Source organism: Desmodus rotundus, chromosome 2 (assembly GCF_022682495.2).
Source record: "Desmodus rotundus isolate HL8 chromosome 2, HLdesRot8A.1, whole genome shotgun sequence".
Classification (NCBI taxonomy): Eukaryota; Metazoa; Chordata; class Mammalia; order Chiroptera; family Phyllostomidae; genus Desmodus; species Desmodus rotundus.
Window position 1 is genome coordinate 50,015,176 of NC_071388.1, and position 18,694 is coordinate 50,033,869.

At 46.1% G+C, this 18,694-nt stretch overlaps 1 protein-coding gene across 2 annotated transcripts in view; it reads right to left on the reverse strand.

The window, feature by feature from the left end:
* The window catches only part of MB21D2 (Mab-21 domain containing 2), a 106,051-nt gene that overhangs the window by 83,845 nt on the left and 3,512 nt on the right, over nucleotides 1-18,694 (reverse strand). The window lies entirely within an intron of this gene.

The window sequence follows — 18,694 nt, forward strand, 5'->3', positions numbered from 1 at the left end:
TTTCCAAGAGACAGCATAAGTCCAGTTGTTTTAATAGCCACCTGAGTTCTTAGATGTGACTATCCAATTCAATGGCGAGTTTGTTTTTAATGCAATCGAGGCCAAATATGACACAGGTTGTAAGCCAAATTCGGGCTGCAGACAGTCAATACGTAACAGCTGGATTAGAATAATGACAATAGAAGGAGAATAAGAAAAGCTTCTTAAGGTACCAACTTTGGTTGTTTCCAAATGGGCGAGAGAAAAGCAAAAGGCAGGCATCTGCAAATGGACTGTGAGAGAGGGGAGATGACAGGAGTTCCCACTGGCAGGACATTTTCAACAGCCTCCTTCCCAGGGTAGTGTGCCTCCAAAGGAGGTTCCGAACAGGCATTATCCAACACAGTGCCCGGCACCTGGTACACCAGCAGGAAATGGTAATGCTTTTATCAGCAGCAGTAGAAAAAGCTTGGATGGGTCTGCTACCTATGTGAGCCTCCTTCAACACAAGCTACTTAATACCGCTGCCTCACTGTCCTCATCTGTACCACGTGGCACAGTCCAAGCTCCAATAAGCATCCACTATCACTCCTGTTTCTTTTTTAATATTTTATTTATTTATTTTTATACAGAGGGGAAAGGAGGGAGAAATAGAAGGAGAGAAACATTGATGTGTTAGAGAAACATTGATTGGTTGCCTCTCGCACACCCCCAACTGGGGACCTGGCCCACAACCCAGGCATGTGCCCTGACTGGGAATCACTGGCAACTTTTTGGTCTGCAGGCTGGTGCTCAATCCACTGAGCCACACCAGCCAGGGCTGCTATCATTTCTGTTTTAGAGGCGGTAGGAAGCTCTTCCCAAAGTAAAATGTGACAAATAAGAAAAGCTCAGAAAGCTGTGAACACAGACAAAAGTTTTAGCAAATTATTTTAGAACAGTATAATCTGATTTTAGTCATATTACTTAACCCATCTGCACCTTAATTACTTGGTTTGCAGGATGGGAAAACTAAAAAAACCCACTTTCCTCACAGGGTTTTGGGGTAAAGCACATTGCACATGTCAAATATAACAATTGCTAGCCCACATATTAAGTATAAAACTTCTATTCCAGGAAACACATGTATAAGACAACCCAGAGCACAGAAGAAAGTGGCAGCTCCCTGTCGCCCACGCTTTAGGAATGACGCTAAATCACTAGCAACCCTCCCTGCTCACCGTTTGATGGTCCGTCATCACTTCCAAAGTGCCCTCACTCCCAACAGGCTCACTGAGCCTCACTTCCACCCCTGTCTGGGGGCTCAGAGAGTTCTATCCCTGTTTTGCAGGGGAGAATTTAGAAAATGGGTCTCTGAACATCTAACCCAAAGCGCGTCCCCACGTATCAGCCTGCCCACCTGGAGTAGCACATAAATGCTGGGTAGAAAGGCCCAAAGAAAAAATCTTCATTGAGGAGTCTGCTGAATTCTTTTTAATTCTCAGTCATTGCTTATGAATATGGCCAGTACAAGCCGACTCGGGGCTAATGGTACAGCAACTGAAAAGCAGAAAGTAGCTCTATTAATTACCCTGTGTCTAATCGTTACACAATGGGCATTGAATTTTGTACAGAGGGGGAGAAATTGTATTAGACATCTCTGAACCTTTGAAATGATATTACTTAGAACCTTGGCAAATGAGCAGCAAGCATTTAAAGAAGATAACAATGAATTTCCCATTTGGTGTCCTATTTAATTTGCATGAAAATATCTGGCTGTCGCTGTTGGTGTACACTGCTCAGGGCCTTCTTGGTGCCTTCCACGGCGCAGTCACAGCAGCTGGGCGGGCACCCTGAGCTTTTGCACCAGCAGCAGCAGCAGGGGCCAGGTTACCAACCCTAGCCTGGGCCAAGCTCCTCTGGAGCTTCATCAGTCATCCTGCTGAAAGCCCCAGGAGAGCACCTGAGCTTCCCCAGTTGGGTGCTGTGACCTCTTGTGACATGATGCCATGACTTCCTCAAACGGGAACAGAAACTGCTCTTCAGACATTCCCTCGAAAAATAAATAACAGCCCCCAAACCAGGCACTGCAACAAAGCTCCACATCTATGGCAGGAATTTCAAAAGGGTAGTGATCTGGTCCAAGTTTTGGTATCAATATGAGCAAGATGACTCTACTCACGAAATCCTAAAATCGTAGACTAGAAGGACAGCCCATTTCCTCATTCCATGGAAGGGGAAAGTGAAGGCTGGAGAGGGGAAGTAACCTACTGAAGATGACGTAGGTACGATGGTCTCAAATGCCCAGTATAAGACAATACTGCATTCCCCGAAAGACCTGGGAAACGCCCCTAACGACTCTTAGCCTTGTTGAGCCAGGCTCCCCGGACCATGTCTCAGGGCCCAGGCCAGGCACTCCCCATGCCCAGGGTCTTTTCTCCCCAGCTGGTTTTCGAGTACAACACGGTCTCCCCATGCTTTCCTGCCTCCCCAGCCGTCCACCTGAACCCTCTAAAGACAAGTACAGGGCCTTTTTCTTCTTGGAGTTCTCCACCTCTCATCACAACAGAGAGGCAACAGGAGCAAGCATTCTTAGTGGGGTGCACCCGTTTCACAGAGCAGCCATCCCTCAAGGGAAAGACTCCTTAGGCTTGTTCTCCCCCAATCCCAACACCAAAAGGTAAGATGGAGAAGAAACATAAGCATTGGTAAGAAATCTCCTCTGTCTCGCATCTCAGAACACATTCCAAAGTTCTTCTCAAGTTCTCCAAGATTCTTCTTGGTATCCACTTCACCATCAAGTTCACCAGCCCTCTCCACACAACCCACCAGTCACTGAGTCCTACAGAAGGAAATGAAGGGAACTGGATGGGGGGTGGGGTGGGGGCTGAGTGGGGGCCTGCCAGGGAACTCTCCATGGCCCCTTCTCAGCCCCTTCTCGAGAGACCTGGAGAAGCACATGTGTCTTCTCAACCCTTGACTTCTGGTCCGGGGCCCACCTTCTTCATTTCACCAGCAGGTGCCCAATCTGCTGCCCGCCCTAAATTCTTAAAAGAATGGGTGCATCTTCAACTCTGTGTGCAGACTTTTGAGTGGGGGTTCCCCCAGCTGCCACCCCTGGGCACATACCACAGTCCTCTCCAAGTCAGGTCTCCCCAAGTCATCTCCCTCCCTTCCAAGGGAAAGCTGTTAGTATAAGCACCAGTTACTTCAGCGCGGCCAGGGAAGAGGTTTGCCGTCCGTTCAGCCCACCTCTGTCCCCCTTCCGAAGGCCCCTGGAGCTGGGTTTACAGTCACTAGGTAAGAGTCCTGCTGGGTCAATCCTACGCTTTCTTGTCTGGGAAATTATTAAGGTAGAAGAAATATCTTTTAGCTTCCTGGAAAATCTAGCGTCCATTTATTTACAAAACAAAACTTTAAAAAATCAGTAGGAGCTCCATTCTACCTACACAAGAAAATGCTGAGCCAAAACGTTTGAACACTGAATCACACTAGACCATTAGGACTGTTAGGTGGATATTTTACGGCACTTCCCTGTTCACCAGCTGACCCACTAATCCTGTTTAGAGGAGGTAAAAACAAGAGTATTTTCAGAAAGAGCTGGGAGAGAAGGGCAGACTCATGGACTGTGTTGCTCATTTAATCCTTAAAACAACCCTATGACGTTGATATTCTCATCAAAATCTTTGAAAACTAAAACTGAGTATAAAATTAAAAGATAAAAGACTTCCTTTTTTATCATGAATAGAATTTTCTTTTTATTTATCACCATTAAATTCTGAATTTTAAACAGATTCTTGGACTAGGGGCTCATATCTATCAGCTCATCCAATTTAGCACCTCTCTCATCCCCAGGAGCTTTTCCAGAACTGCTACCTTTGCCATGAAGCTCCATGGCACCTTTGATCCCTGTTTTATTGAAGAAAAAACAGGCTTGGAAAGGACAGTTTGCCCAAGTCACACAGCTGTCCCCTCACAGGCTAAGGTCTGCCTGACTCCAAAGGCCACATTCCTTCCTCTCACTGCCCCACCCAGCTTCCATCGCCTCGGAGACAGACCCGCCTGTGTGTTTCCTATTTGTGGCAGCAATGCCTGTACTCTTTTCCGGATAAAGAAGGACAAAAGCACTGGTATTGTTCCTCTCAAACAATAACATTTTACTTGCACAGAAACACTAAATCTGCCTACAAGGACACCAGCCTCACGTTCTGTTAGCTCTTCATGGATTTCTGCAACGCCGCAGTCAGCTAGTTACTGAACATCTCAACAAACATGCAACTACAGTTCTTTGAAATTCGGAGTTCAACTTTGGGGTGTCTTGGGTGTCATTTCAGGAGCTTGCTTATGGCTACGGGACCCCCAGCAGGAGCAGAGGACATGGGTAAAAGGAGCAGAGCTGCCTCCAGACGTGATGGGTAAGAAATGGTGGGGAGACAAGGACAGAGAACCGATAGCTCCCCTCTCGTTCAAGGGGCAACAATAAATAATAAATCCCATCCATGAGAGACAAAAAAAGGCAAGGAAAGAGAAGATGGGGGAATTAATAACAGACATGTTCTTCTGCACAAATATTTTCCCATCAACAGATCAAACAGCTCTCTGGGGGCCAGGAGGCATTTGTTATAAGTTGGTGACAGATGACAAAACTGAGGCTCAGAGAGGCTACATAGCTTGTGCGAGGCCCCCCAGCTGGTCCATAACAGTGAGAACGCCAGGCCCAGGTTCCCTGGCACCTCTTTCTGCTCACTAGCCTGTGAGAGAGGTACAGGAGGCCTGCCCCGCTTAGGGGCGAAGTCACTGGGTTTCCAGTTACCGTTCATACCTGCAACATGCAAGGTAGCAACACAGATAGGTGAGGACTGTGACAAACTTAAGAAAGTGGCACTTCGAAAGGAGGCAGCTGTTGTTCCAGACCAGGTGATTTGGGCCATTCAGGAAATAAGGCTTCGTCCTTTTAATGTAGTAAGTTGGACATCTGGTGTTTGAAAAATCTCCCAACTTCTTCAAATGCTCACTCTAAATTTTTAAAAACACCATGCTGTTCGAATCAAGCACACGTATAGAGGGAACGGAGGGAGCTCACAGGTGACTGGTTCTAAACCTGATGGAGAAGAGACACAGAGCCAAATCACAGGGCCGCTTCTGACGGAGAGACCCCAGGGGCGTGGCGACGCTGCTGCTCTAAACCCATGTGCCCCCGCCCCGTTTCCCCTGTGCACATACACTAGTTCTCAACTCTGCGTGGATGCTATTATTAAAAAGTTCAGAGCAACTTACATGGTAAACTAAATTCAAAATAGCTTTCTCTAATTACTCATTTTCCCCAATGTAAAAATATAACCACTAACATTTGAGTCCTCGTCATTTTCTTCACTGAAAAAAAACAATCCTTGTATTTAGAAAAGGTTGAAAATGATTGGACTAGACAATTTCTGAAGTCCCCATTTTTACAGGTCCATGATTATATGCTGCAGAGAAGTGGGAAGTGAGTTAAGGGAAAGAAGCTGCCTAACACACCCAGGTATAAACTTAAAACTCAGGACACACATGACCATCATCATAAACTGTATACGACCTCACTGCTAAGTTCAAGAACAACAGCACAACAGCCGACAATACCAGCCATATTTACTGAGCCCCTCCCAATTATTTACTGAATAATCATGTTTTAGGCAAGTAAAAAAAAAAAAGCAAACAAGAAACAGATGTGATAGACTAGAATTGAGTTATTATGGCAATGGGAAATGTCAGACATCAATCCCAAGTAATTACAAGTTCATAACGGATCAGTGCAACTACGAAACTGGTGAGGCTAAGATGCCAGTGGGGGAGAAGCTGGCCTGCCTGTTCTGTGCTAGCCTGAGAGGCCTCCGTAAGGAAGAGATTCGAGTGAGCTCAGATCTTAGGGTAAGAAGTTAGTAAGTTGTGTGGGCTGTGGTAGAAGGGATGGGACATTCCAGCAAAAGCCCTCAGGGGGAGGGGATGTGGTATTTCCAAAGAACTGAGAGGCCAGTGTGGCTGAAACTAAGAGAGTGAGGGCCTCCGAGATCTGAGTTGAGGCTGACGAGGCCAGAGGAGACAGAGCACCAAGGCTTTCTAATCATGTCCAGAAGGTCCAGGTTTTTAAGAGATTACAACGTCAATACCTCACATGGTACCCATCTCAGAGCAGGGTATACAAGAAATACGAGCAAATAGTAAAACTGAAATGGTGGCAGGAGATGAAGCCAGAGAGTGAGCAGGAATTGCTGGGTCTTCGAAGGCCTCTTCAAACAGGCCGAGGAGTTTAAACTTCATGTGCAGAATGATGCGCTGGCCCAGAAGGGTTCGGGTCTATTGGAAAGATGACTTGGCACGGAGAATGGATGGAAAAGGTGCAAGACTGGAAGCAGAAAACCCAGTGAGGAGATTATCGCAGAAATACAGGAACTACATAGTGACAAGGCAACAGAGTCTAAGGAAAGGAGCAGCATCACAGGCCTCAGTTCCTTCCCAGCACTGGGAGAGGGAGATGAGGGGGCGCCCAGGGCGACTGCAAAGTTCCTGTCTTGGGCACTCTGGTGGATGGCGGTGTAGCTGCTGAGGCAGAGCAGGTCTGGAGCACAAATTCCCTTTGGATGCTTGACTGGGGCATGTATGGGACATACCCAAGGCACAGAAGCAGTCAAGAGGTCCAGACTGGGACAGAAGTTTGGGAGGTGGCAGCAGACGCTGCCGTAAAATGGTAGATTGCAGAAGGTGCAAGGAAAGAAGAGACACGCAGTCATCAAGGGTTGGACAAAAGAACTCAAGCCTGTCCTCTATGTAGAGATTGAGGAACAGGAGAAACCAAAAAGAGTATGTTGCCATGGAAACCATGGGAAGAGCGTTCTGGAGAGAATGGTCAACAGTGTCAACTTGGAGGAAGAATTACAGACAAACCAGGTTCTGTTTTGTTCTGGTTTTTCCTCCAGGGCATTAACTGCAATCTGTACATTCCTCTTCATTGTCCGTCTCCTCCTAAGACTTGTGGGAACAAGATGACGGTTCATGACCCATTGTACTGCTCCTGCTTGACGGAGGGCTCGCTGCACAGAGGCTCTCCAAGGCCTCTGTCGGAGGAGTGGATGGAGAATGCAGGCATGAATGTTTAGGAAGGAAGCAGTAATGAAGGAGAAATGACAGATGAAGGGAGCAGGAATAATCCCCAGGGAGGTGCTGGAGCCAGAGAAAGAATGGGATTCAGGAGACAGGAACAGGGGATAGTTGGTCTTGAATTATACAAAGATACTTAGTAAAATCATTTCCCAACAATCCTGTTCCCCAAGAACCAGAGAGTATAAAATCCTCTCCCACGAGTCTCCACATTGTCCACGTGGGCTTGCCAGTCCAGGGTGTTTCCATTCCTTACTGCAGGAAAACCGTGAGTAAGTAGGTTGGAAATGAGGCTTCTCTGAGCATCCCAATTCCAAACCTCTGAATCATGAGCAGCGCTAAGATCTGAAGAAGTTATTTCATCCCAACGAGAGATTTCAGAGCATGATGCCAACGTGCTTCAAGCCTTTCAGACAAGACAATGTGCCAACATCTGCCCTTAAAAAGCATGGCAATGGGACGAGGTTATTGAACAAATGCTCACTTTTCAAAAGTAGTCACAGCACTAAAGAGGCAGATTCCTTAGTTCACATAAAACCCAATTCTATGTATCAATTCTGATTTCAAAGTAACTTTCTTAAGACTACATTTTCACTTCTGTCTTTCCCTGAAAAAAGATGTGTTCCCCATTGCCCCCGCAATGATAAGACTACATTAACTATGTTCTAATTAAACACTCTAAATCTGGAATGAAACCCAATGGGGGTGGGGGAAGAGTGGAGGAGAGAGAGGAAAAAGCCAATGCTTTCCTAAGACTACCCCAATTTACTTAGCATCAAGGGCCCAACTGACCTTTATACCGCCTTCAATCACTTACCAAAGGCACACAAACCTTCTTACTTTCAGAATGAGGAGACTATGGATAAGGTGTGATTTTGTAATGGGGTGTTCAGCGAGGGGTCCCCAAGGTCCCCACAGCCCATGGCTGGGGTGGGGGAAGGGAGGAGATACAGGCTTAAGGTACTTTTCATAACAAAGGCAAGATAATAGCTGTGCTACTGCCTGGGGCAAGGCGGGTGTGACTTTTAGGATATATCTTGATGTAGCCAGGGGGTATGGTCCCCCTGGATCACTGAGTCACTCTCGCCCTGACTGGGGATGGCAGCGGAAGGAATGGAAACTATACAGAAAACTGGCAAATGTAACTCATAGTGGGAGGAGTTAGAGATGAAGTCATACAGGAGGCTCCAGGTCAGGATTTAAACTAAGGGTGGGCTGCCATGAGAAGGAGAGCCATTATTGAGGGGTGAAGAAGAGCCATGTTGCCGGTAGTAAAGAAAGAGAGCCGTGAGTGAGTGAGGAGTGAGGAGGACCAGCCATGACCCAGCTGGAAGTGCAGGCAGATTCTAGCAGGCTGCCAGCAGTGAGATAGGAGCCATGCGGGCTGTAGAAGCTGGTTCGCCACGGCCCAGTAAGAAAGCAGGCATGCTGCCTTGATCATGCCTGGTCTAGCTGACTCCGAGACCATCGAGGATCCTGCCTTGCAAGACGCTGACCCACTACCTTGCAAACCCACACTCCATCTGGACTCTTGAGACTTGTGCCTTTCCTGGACTTCACCACGATCCAGTGTAACACAGCACATAATTTCCCAGACTATAACACGGAGGCCCATGCAACATCGTACCCCAGATCCTGAAGGAGAGAGCGGCTGCGTGAGGATGGGGACTTTGGTACCTTCAGAGGGACTGGAGAACTGTTTGCACAACCGGCTTGAGAATATGGGGTAACTATTGGGTTTGCTTTTGACTTATAACCCTTGGTGGAACAAGGGAAGTGCTGGGTCTCATGGGAAAGGAGGGCTTCAAGCATAAGTGCTGGGAGCCCCCCCAAGGTTGGAATATTGTAAATAAAAACCTGTTCCTTCCAGCATTAATTATTGAGTCATTCACCAAGGTTCCATGTGGACGGACCCCTGTCTGCTTGGTTACAGTGTCATACAAAGGACTTTCTATAAACATAAACCAAAATCATCAACAGAATGTTTTCTCTGAGGGATGCCAAGGAAGACTAAATGATGGAATGATAAGACTCTGGACCAGGGGCCAGAACATCCATATTAACACATGGCTTCCAGGACAGTCAAACCACCACCTTTGCCACTCCACCCACTACTCCCACACTTCCACCTTCTGCCTCAAGGCATGGCCCCACCTTATGCTGATGTGCCAGCAACCAACACGGAGCCTGGCATTGTGATGGTACTCATATTTTGGAAAAGTGAAAAAAGGTTTGAATCCATCCCCTCTCACCAGCTTGAACATGACCTTAACTCAGCTTCCTGATCTCTAATGTGGGGATGATTACAGCACCCTCATCACAGGACTGCTGTGAGGATTAAATGACTGAATGATCCTAAAGCAACTGGAACAATACCTGGCAAACAGTGGGGAAGAGTTTCCCAAGATCGTCCTTGTCCTTATGACCATCAGTCTGACCTTGAGCAAGTCACTGCCCACCATGGGGTTAAATTCCCCCACCAGTGAAATCACGGGGTGGATGAGCTGGTCTCAGGGAGATTCCCAATGGCTTAGCTCCTCTATAATGCGCTGAGTCCTGCTCAGCAACTCTAAATCCTGCTCACACGCTGAGCCCTCAGATGGGCAGCAGGGAGGGAAGGTAGTGCTGGCTCTCCAGCAGGTCAGGTCCCAGAGGCGTACAAGCCCACGGAGCTTCAGCTCCTCCCACCCACAGGCTGGCCCCAGAGTCCTGCAGTCCACACTTCCTTACTACAGATACAGAGGGTTCAGAGATGAAAATATTCACGGTATCACAGCTGTGGAAGCAGCACAGGCGTGAGGAAAGGACAAACTTCACAGAAATAAACCAGACAGGGAGAGCCAAGGAATAATGGAGACAAAAGCAAACACAAAAGACCAGAAACACACTGTGCCCGCTGGGTTATTTATTTAGCATCCCTTGTCTTACAGCAATTAAAAGAACTCCAAACTATACAAGGTAGCTCGGGAGCAGGGGGAAGGTTCCTTACCTTGAAGTACAGGCCTTGGAGTGACTGCCCCTCCCTTCAAACCCAGGCAGACCCTCCGTGGGAAGCAAAATCTTCTGAGTGAATGGTTTCAGGTAGAAGCAGCTTTCTCAGAAGCAGTTACTTGCTGGATATTTCCCTAACCTACACTCAGCCCAGTGTTCGGTGTTCAGGATGCTCAAGTCCCCTTTTTCCTGAGCCTCTGTTTCCACTTCTGTACAATGGAGGAGGGCGGAACTCAGGCCAACTAATTTCCAAGTTCCGAGCAGCATTAAAATTGTAGCATTCCATCAATGACTTCCATTTTGCAGGGAGAAAGCAATTTTTTTTAATGAGATAAAAAAGAAGGTTCATAGTTGTCATTTTCTACCTGAACCTAGACTTCCTGGGTTCAAATCCCCATTCTCAGTAGCTCTGTGACTGGGCAAATCAACCTCTGTGCGCTTTGGAAGTCTCATCAACAAATAAAAATAGGAAGAATAACCTCTCCTCATAGGGTTGGTGTTAGGGTTAGTTCACATACATAAAGTATAACACACTAAGAATTGTGCCTAGTGTGGCTATTATTCTCAAAGTTACATAATTTTTACTGAAAGGGAGTATCTGGGAAACGGTACATTAGGACGAACGCCTGCATGTGCGCGCACCCACCCACCCCCCCCCCCCCCCACACACACACACACACGGCAGACAGACAGGAAACCTAGGTCCTAATTATGATTCTGCCCCGAAACTAGCTGCATGCTTACTCGTACGTAATGAAGCAAAACACTGCTCCTCTCTGGGCCTCGGTCTCCAGAGCAGACAGCATACGGTTGCCCTAAAAGTATTCAGATCAGAGGTGATATATTGGCAGCCAGAGCGTTCTGTTTGACCTGCAGTTTTAAACCACATTATGTTCCTTTAATATTTGATTTTATTCTCAATATTTAAAAATCTGGAGGTTTTTCCATAAACATCCAGATTTATCAGGTCTCTTACAACATCTGAAGTTCTATCAGCCCTGGCCCCTTTAAGCAGTGGTTCTGGAAGTGTGGGCTCTGGACCAGTAGCAGCTGTATCACCTGTAGACCTACTAGAAATACAAATCCTTACGGCTGGATCCCAGACCTGCTGAATCAGAAACTGCAGGAAGGGGGCTGGCAATCTGCTTTAACTAAGGGGGAAGGTTGCTGGAGAGAATGGGGATACCGGGTAGAAGGAGGCAAAGGGGGAAAACTGGGACAACTGCAATAGCATAATTAAATAAAATATATTTTTTAAAAACAAATAAAGCTGGAGAAGCACTACAGTGGAGGGTAATGGGCAGGCACTGAGAGCAGTGGCCCCTTTTAGAAGAAAGACATAAAAGGTGACCTCATTCCCCAGTGCACGCCCTCCACTCCCAGGTATCCCTGAGTCTGACCCCAAGGACCAGCTGGCATTATTAACTGAGCAGCCCACCACTCTCATTTTCCTTACTGTCTAGTGCCTGGTGGGCCTCTGGCTCACGAGCTCCTGTCTAGATGGACCACCCCGTCTCACGGATGGGCTATGGGCACCTCAGGCACTGACGCCAGGATGTGTCATTCCCAATCAGAGCCATGGCCTGTGCGACAGCAGGCTGCACACACCAAGGGCACAGTGAAAAGAACAAACTGTTGAGTTTCCTTTATTAATCACAATCCACACGAGCAGCTGCTGTAAGAACAGCTGCAGCTGCTAAAAGAGTGATCTTGAAGCAGCCTAGGAGAGCGCTCACAAGTTGAATACCAATAACAGACACATGCAGACTGCAATCTACTGGCTTGGTCCTTCCTACCAATCCTGGCTCCTCTCTCTGGGCCAGAAATCCTCCTTCTGCCACACTCTGGGCCAGGGTAGGTGGATAGGGGAGAAGGCTTTTAGAATTAGCACAACACAAAGAATTTGGGGTAACCTTTAAAGGACTTGAGTTCGATCCTACTTCAACCCTCAACCCTTTAGTGACCTTAAGTCAGGTACTCAACTGCTCTGGACCATCAGTTTCCTCCTATGTTCAAATAGATACAAATAATATCTACTTTATATGGTGGTTATGAATAGTTAAAATGAGATTACGCATGCAAAAGTATTTTGTAAACTGTGGAGGACTAGATAAAAGGCTTGTTATTGTACCATAAAAACTGCTGTTTGACCCATAAATCGTCTAAGGTAGTACTCACTGTTTCTGCCGGGGCTATCTGGTGAAATCAGATAGTCACATGAGTACGAGGGGCCTTCGGAGGACCGGTAACCCAACCTTTCTGCACTGCTTCCCTCCCTGGCAACCCCTGAATGCCAGGAACCAGAGCCAAGCCAAAGAATGGCCCCACCTGAAAAACCTTCACCTGCAAGAAGGTCACTACCTTCCAAGGCACACGGCCCATTCCTTCCACCTGGGGGCTGATCAGAACATAGAACATTCCCCCTTGTAGAGGCCAATCAGACTTGCTATGATTTAAGCAGCCTTGAAACTCAAAGCCCACCTCAGCGCCTTTGCACAAGCTGTGCTGTCCACCAGGAATGCTCTTGCAGCTAGTGTTCAGACGGCCAGGTCCTCCTTCCCTTCCATTTCCGTATCTCTTTAGAGAGGCCTTCTCTGCCAGTCTTCCTTCACTCCACCCCGCCCAGCTACCCTCCATCATTACACTCCAAGCTTTGTTTTTTTACAGCACACATCCCAGTTATCTGTGTGCTTAAACCCCGTTGAATTTCCCCAGAGAAGTCCTACAGATGTGTGACCTTGCTTCTCTTATTCAGCACTCTGTGCACTTACATAGTAATGTAACATAGTAACTACACTGGCACATGATAGGCGCTACAACATATATTGAATGAATTTGTGAACTGAGTGAATGCTGAACACCATTCTATGCACACTGTACATATTCAAATAACTTATTAGAAGAAACAAAAAACTAAAGAAGATTTACACCAACTCCCACTGGTAACTTAACTCACTTCACAAACAGTAATCATAGCTTCTCATGTTGAGGAAAAAATATGAAAAATAAACAAATGGAACGACAGTTCCCCGTGCCAGCTTTAGTCAAAGCAGCCCTGGCCCTAGTTATCTGTCTCTGTATCTTGTGTAGACGGAATTCATGCAAAGCCACGTACATGGACAAAAACTAGTTGTTTCCTGGAGAAAGGGCCTCACGTAATGGCATAATTACAATCTGTCCTTAAAGAAATTACTCAGCGGGCAAGTACTCACCCAAGTCCACTGTGACACAGGCATGGACACTGAGAACCAGTCGGGCAGAAGTGCAACCAGAAGTGCAGAATGCATAGCTATAGGGCATGCGATTACCTGGTCCACAATCAGCCAGCCTTAACAGCGATATACCTGCGGCTCCGGGGGAAGGTGGAAAAACCCTGCTACCCTTGTCTGGTCTGAGCATATAGACTCACCCCAGCAACCCATGAAAGATGCCCGAGGGTAAAAGAGCCTCCAGGCTCTTGGCAGCTGTGTGCTGCAGCAGAAGACACTCGAGATCTGGGTTGAGTCCTGTTCTACAACTTACTCCATGACCTCCAACTCAGTCACTTCACCTCCCGGTCCCAGGAGTAATCCCACCTGTGTATGTGGGTTAATAGTTTCTACACAACCTTCCTCGAAGGCCTGTCCAAAGAATAATACCATGCCATGCCAGATGTGAAGATGTCTTCCAATCAATAAAGTGCTGTACAAAGGCGAGTTATTGATGGCAAGTACTAGTAGTTTATAACAACAAAGTGTGATACAATTTGAATTCCGGAGTAGGCATCTGAATGAACACTGGCAGGATGACTGATGAGCACACGGGACACGTCCGCACGGCAGGTGACGTGGGCTTTCTCTGCCTTCTGTAAGGCCCCCAGGGTGGGTAGGCAGGAGGTCCATGAGCACAGAGGATGCCCAAGGAAGAAAAGTCAGGGTCTACAAGAAAGGGGACATCCCCACAGGTTACTGTTTACTGCTCTCAGCAATCACTTGGGACATTTCTTAAACTGCCCTACAGGGTAAGTCTTAAAGACATCATTCTCGGAGTACAGAAAAAACGCCGCTATCACATAGGAGAGCAGATCAAGATTTCCTTGACCCCAGCAAAGATGATATAGCATGGCTTAAAGGAAAGGGAAAATCATAAAGAGACAATGTCAGAAAGTGCGCATTCCTTACATAGAGCCTGAAATAAGCTTTACACAGAAGGGCTCCTTTAAAGCAAATCAAGTCACTTAACACTCTGTGAGAACCTACTGTGTATGTGCCCCCAGTGGGTGCTGCAAAGATAAATGAGCCAGGGAGTCTTTAACCTGGAGTGTGAGAAAGAATGTGTTAGGGATATAAAGGGGACCAGGTGTTAGGAAAACGTAGAGGAAAGGTAAATCGTTTTCTCCTTGGAGCCACAGATAGAGGAAAGCTTCAAGAGTCAAGTGGCATTTGAGCTGGGGGAAGAAAACAAAGCAGAGATAAGGTATCAGAATGCTGCCTTTAGAAGCTGAGTCTTAACTGCCTCTGTGACACAGATGTCTTGACAGGCCGAAAAAGCCAATGAACCCCTGCAAAAAAATAAAATGAATATGATAGAATTATACAGGACTTCAAAGAAAATGGTGTTAAAACACAAAACGCATCCAGAAACTAAATCTGTGATAGAGCACCACATGTGATTCTTTATTAACGCAGTAAATAAAATCCAGTAGCAAGTCCAATAGCCAATGTCAGTTCAAAGCAGCAATAAATGATTTTTTGAGATATCTATAACAATTTTAACATGAAGTGAAAATATCTGTGATTTCTGTTGGCAATAAAAGCAAAAAACATAGGTACTACTATGGTTTGTTACTAACTTTTATAATGGAATGAAATGCTATATTGCAGTGAGAGGCTAATGAAAATAAAGATGTAGCTTTTCCCCAGTCAAGTTCACAGACTCTATGCCATTGTTTCCACAGACCCAGGTTAGGAACTCCGGATAGAGAAAGCAGCCTGAACAGAGTAAGAAGGTGAGAACTACGGGTATGTTGGGTGACCATGGGGAACACGCAAACGCAGATAGGAGATGACACTGAAAGGCTGGTTAAACCCTCAGAAGACGAAGATGCGAAGGTTCATCATCCTCAATTATTAAACCAGAGAATGTGCTTTAAGTTCCAGAATAGTGTCTTCTTTTGGAAGAAAAGAGGAATGCAAACAAGCCGGAACATCTTTCCACTGGTTTCAAGTCAGAGCTTCTTTGTAAAAGCGTGGCAGATGACAACATATTGATAAATTTACCAAGAAACACATATCCACTATGAATACTGTGATGTAAAACTGTATGCACGTAAGAATGAGTGGGTGTAAGCATGTGTATAAACACAGATGTCTAGAAAAATGTACATCAAATATTAATGGAATTAGAAGTTGGAAGTGATTTTACTTTCATCTTTGTATTTTCTATAATTGGAAATTGGGCAAAAAGCAGCTCAGAAGAGGTTGGGCTTTCTTCAGGATGACACACACCACACAGTACAAAATAGAGCCGGCGCTAGCACTCCGAAATGTCCTTTTGGACTGCACTCTTCAGATTTGGACTGTAATGTACCTGGATACGCGAGGTAGGTAGTCATGTGCTGCATGGAACATTTCAGTCAATGGTGGTCCCATTAGATCATAACGGAGCTGAAAAACTCCTGTCACCTAGTGATGTCGTGGCTGTCGTGTCGTGGTAGTGCAATGTATTACTCGTGTGTTTGTGGTGATGCGGGTGTGCAGTGTTTATAAAGCCCACGGTAGTGTAATGTCCTAGGCCTTCACATTCTCTGATCACTCACTCACTGACTCACCCCGAGCAACCTTCTGTCTTGCAAGCTCCATCCATGGTAAGGGCCTATCCATACAGGTGTACCGTTTTTATCTTCTATACTGCATTTTTACTGTACCCTTCCTCTGTTCTATGGATGCCTGCAATGCTTAGCACAGTAACAAACTGTGCAGGTTTGCAGCCTGGGAGCAACAGGCAGTCCCCTACAGTCTAGGCGTGTAGTAGGCTGGACCGCCTAGGCTTCTGTAAGTACACCCTGTGATGTCCGTTTGCACGATGACAACAAAGTCGCCCAGCGATGCATGGCTGTAATTATTAGCTCTTGGGATTTGAAATGGGACCAGAGATTCCAAATTGTTAAAAAAAACTCCAGGGGAGTCTAAAGAGCTAACACTCAACGACAGGTTCTCAGTTTGACAAGAGAGAATCTAACACTTCTGTGAATACAAAAGGGTCCCCGTCCCATCTCGAGCAATGCATTACCCAATGGATGACAAGGACATCATGGGAAGACGGGATCATCAACACATCTAGGGCTCTTCTGTCAAGAACAAAGGGCAGCAGCTGCCCAGAGCCATGGAGGAGAACTGAAGTCAACCCAAACTAGCAGCAAAAATACATGTTCCGAGGGGCCTCCCTGCTCTCAACGCATAATGTTGCCAGAGCTGAAACAGACGTCAAAGATGATATTGTCCATTATACAGACACAGCACACCTGGAATCTAAACGCTAAGGAACTGGTCAGACTTGGAGGCCCAAGAAGCAATGATCTGCAATAAATCCCCTCAATAAATACCGCTGGATGACTCATGAAGAGAAAAGTGACATTCAAACACTGGAAAGACAGGGCTTCAAAGTGGCCTACTCTGAAGTTACAGAATGTGTCTTAAAATGTGGTAGGTTTGGCAGCACTCCAAAGTACCACACTGTAAGTTTAGAAGTTAGAAGTGGTCTTGTGGTATTTAAGGGCCTGAAAAGAGACAAGAGCCCGCAAAACTAGTCTCCTAGAGTTGGTGCCCAGAAAGGAGAGAAGGGTCTCCAAAGGACCATATGAATGTCTCGAAGTTCAGGCTCACTATTTTGTCCTTAGGACCCTGCATACTGTTTGCAGGCCACATAGCATTTAGTAAATATTAGCTGAGTGCATGAAAGGAAGAAGAGGGAAAGAAAGGGACAGACGGAAACCATCCCTGTTCCTCTAGGCTAAGTAGGCTATGGAGTGCAGCATTCCCCAGGGAGTGGGGCCTTTTGGTTGTCTGAATCCAGGGTGAGGGAAACCGACTGCTAGTACAGCGGAAAGAACATGAGCGTTTGAGTCAGACATACCTGGGTTCAAATTCAAACTCTGTATGACCTTGGCGTAAGCACCAGCTAGAACTCTTTGAACCTTAGCATCTCGTCTTAAAAAGGAGATAATACAACCTACTTCACCTCCACAATAGGCATGATAATATTTATCCTTGCAAAGTTGTTGGAAAAAAATTACATGAACTAATGGACTTATGCAAAGTGGGCAGCACAACGGCCAGCACCCAGTATGAGCTGAAGGAACGGCAATGTGCGTTTGAATTAATCGTGCCCTCCCTAGTCACAGCCTATGTTCTCCCAGGCTGCCTCTGATCGCACTCCATAGTTTTTTCTGATACCAAATTGCAGATGTAATTCCAGCTGAAATTCACTAGATTTCCTAATAAAGCCTATTTCATAACGTAAATATCAAAAATCATGTACACGTTCCCTTTCAGTTTACCAAGTAACTTCACATCCACATATAACTCTGAAATGATGCATTACTATTATCCACGTTTCACAGATGAAAAAACTAAGACTGTTCAACCTGCAAGAAGCAAACTGGAATTGGTACAGGTTTTAACATTTTGTTACAGTGGCCATCATTTTCCTAACCAGAAATTCAAGCAAGAGATTTTATTGTGGAATAAAATACTTAAACTCAGACCGCTCCAGACATCACCTCAGAGGCTGCTTGGATCGTGGACACAGACAGCTGAACTCAGAAACAAAATCCTGAAAGACGCAGTAATATTTTTTTAAACAAAGACCTTTCTCTGTACCTGATGCATCTATTATTAATAGTTTCAAGTAGGAGAGGGACATGTTAAGTGTTAGGCCCGTATGTGTTTTAGCCATATCTCTACCCTTTAATAGCCATAGGGCCATGGGTGATTCTTATGCCCAGTAATTTCAATATCCTCATCTGTGCAATGAGAAAACATTACTCCAGAGGCTGTTGGAAGTCCCTGGCATCCAGGAGGCAAGCAGGAATTGATAGCTGTTCTAACAACCAGGCCATGGTGCTGACCATTCAGACTTTAGGCAGTCTGCGTGACTGCTTGCCTCCCTCCTGGCTCCTGTAACTTCTGCATAACCCCCTCTTATTCATCTGTTCGATGGAGACACAACCAGTCTCCACTGGACCTCGCCAGGGAATGAAGATAACAAAGGAACTGATAGAGACATTATGCAAATACCAAATATTATTAAAACATTAATGAACTCTGGCAATTTCCCTGAATTTTGATAAATGGTGTTTATTATGCACTGCCGGCCTCTCACACAATCTGGGCTCTCCAATATTAACCAGATAATAACAGCAATCACTCTCCTAGAAGATGAAGGTGTAGAGAAATAAGAAGTCTAGACGACTCCACATAACACCTGTCTCCAGAAGAATCAGAATCTCTGTGCAGAGATTGTCAGGGCAGGCCACGGAGACCACCGTGGCACCGGCACGCTCTGATCAACTCCACAGCGTATGCGGAGCCCAGCGTGGATAGGCTGAAAGGTCGCCGGTTACGACAAATGC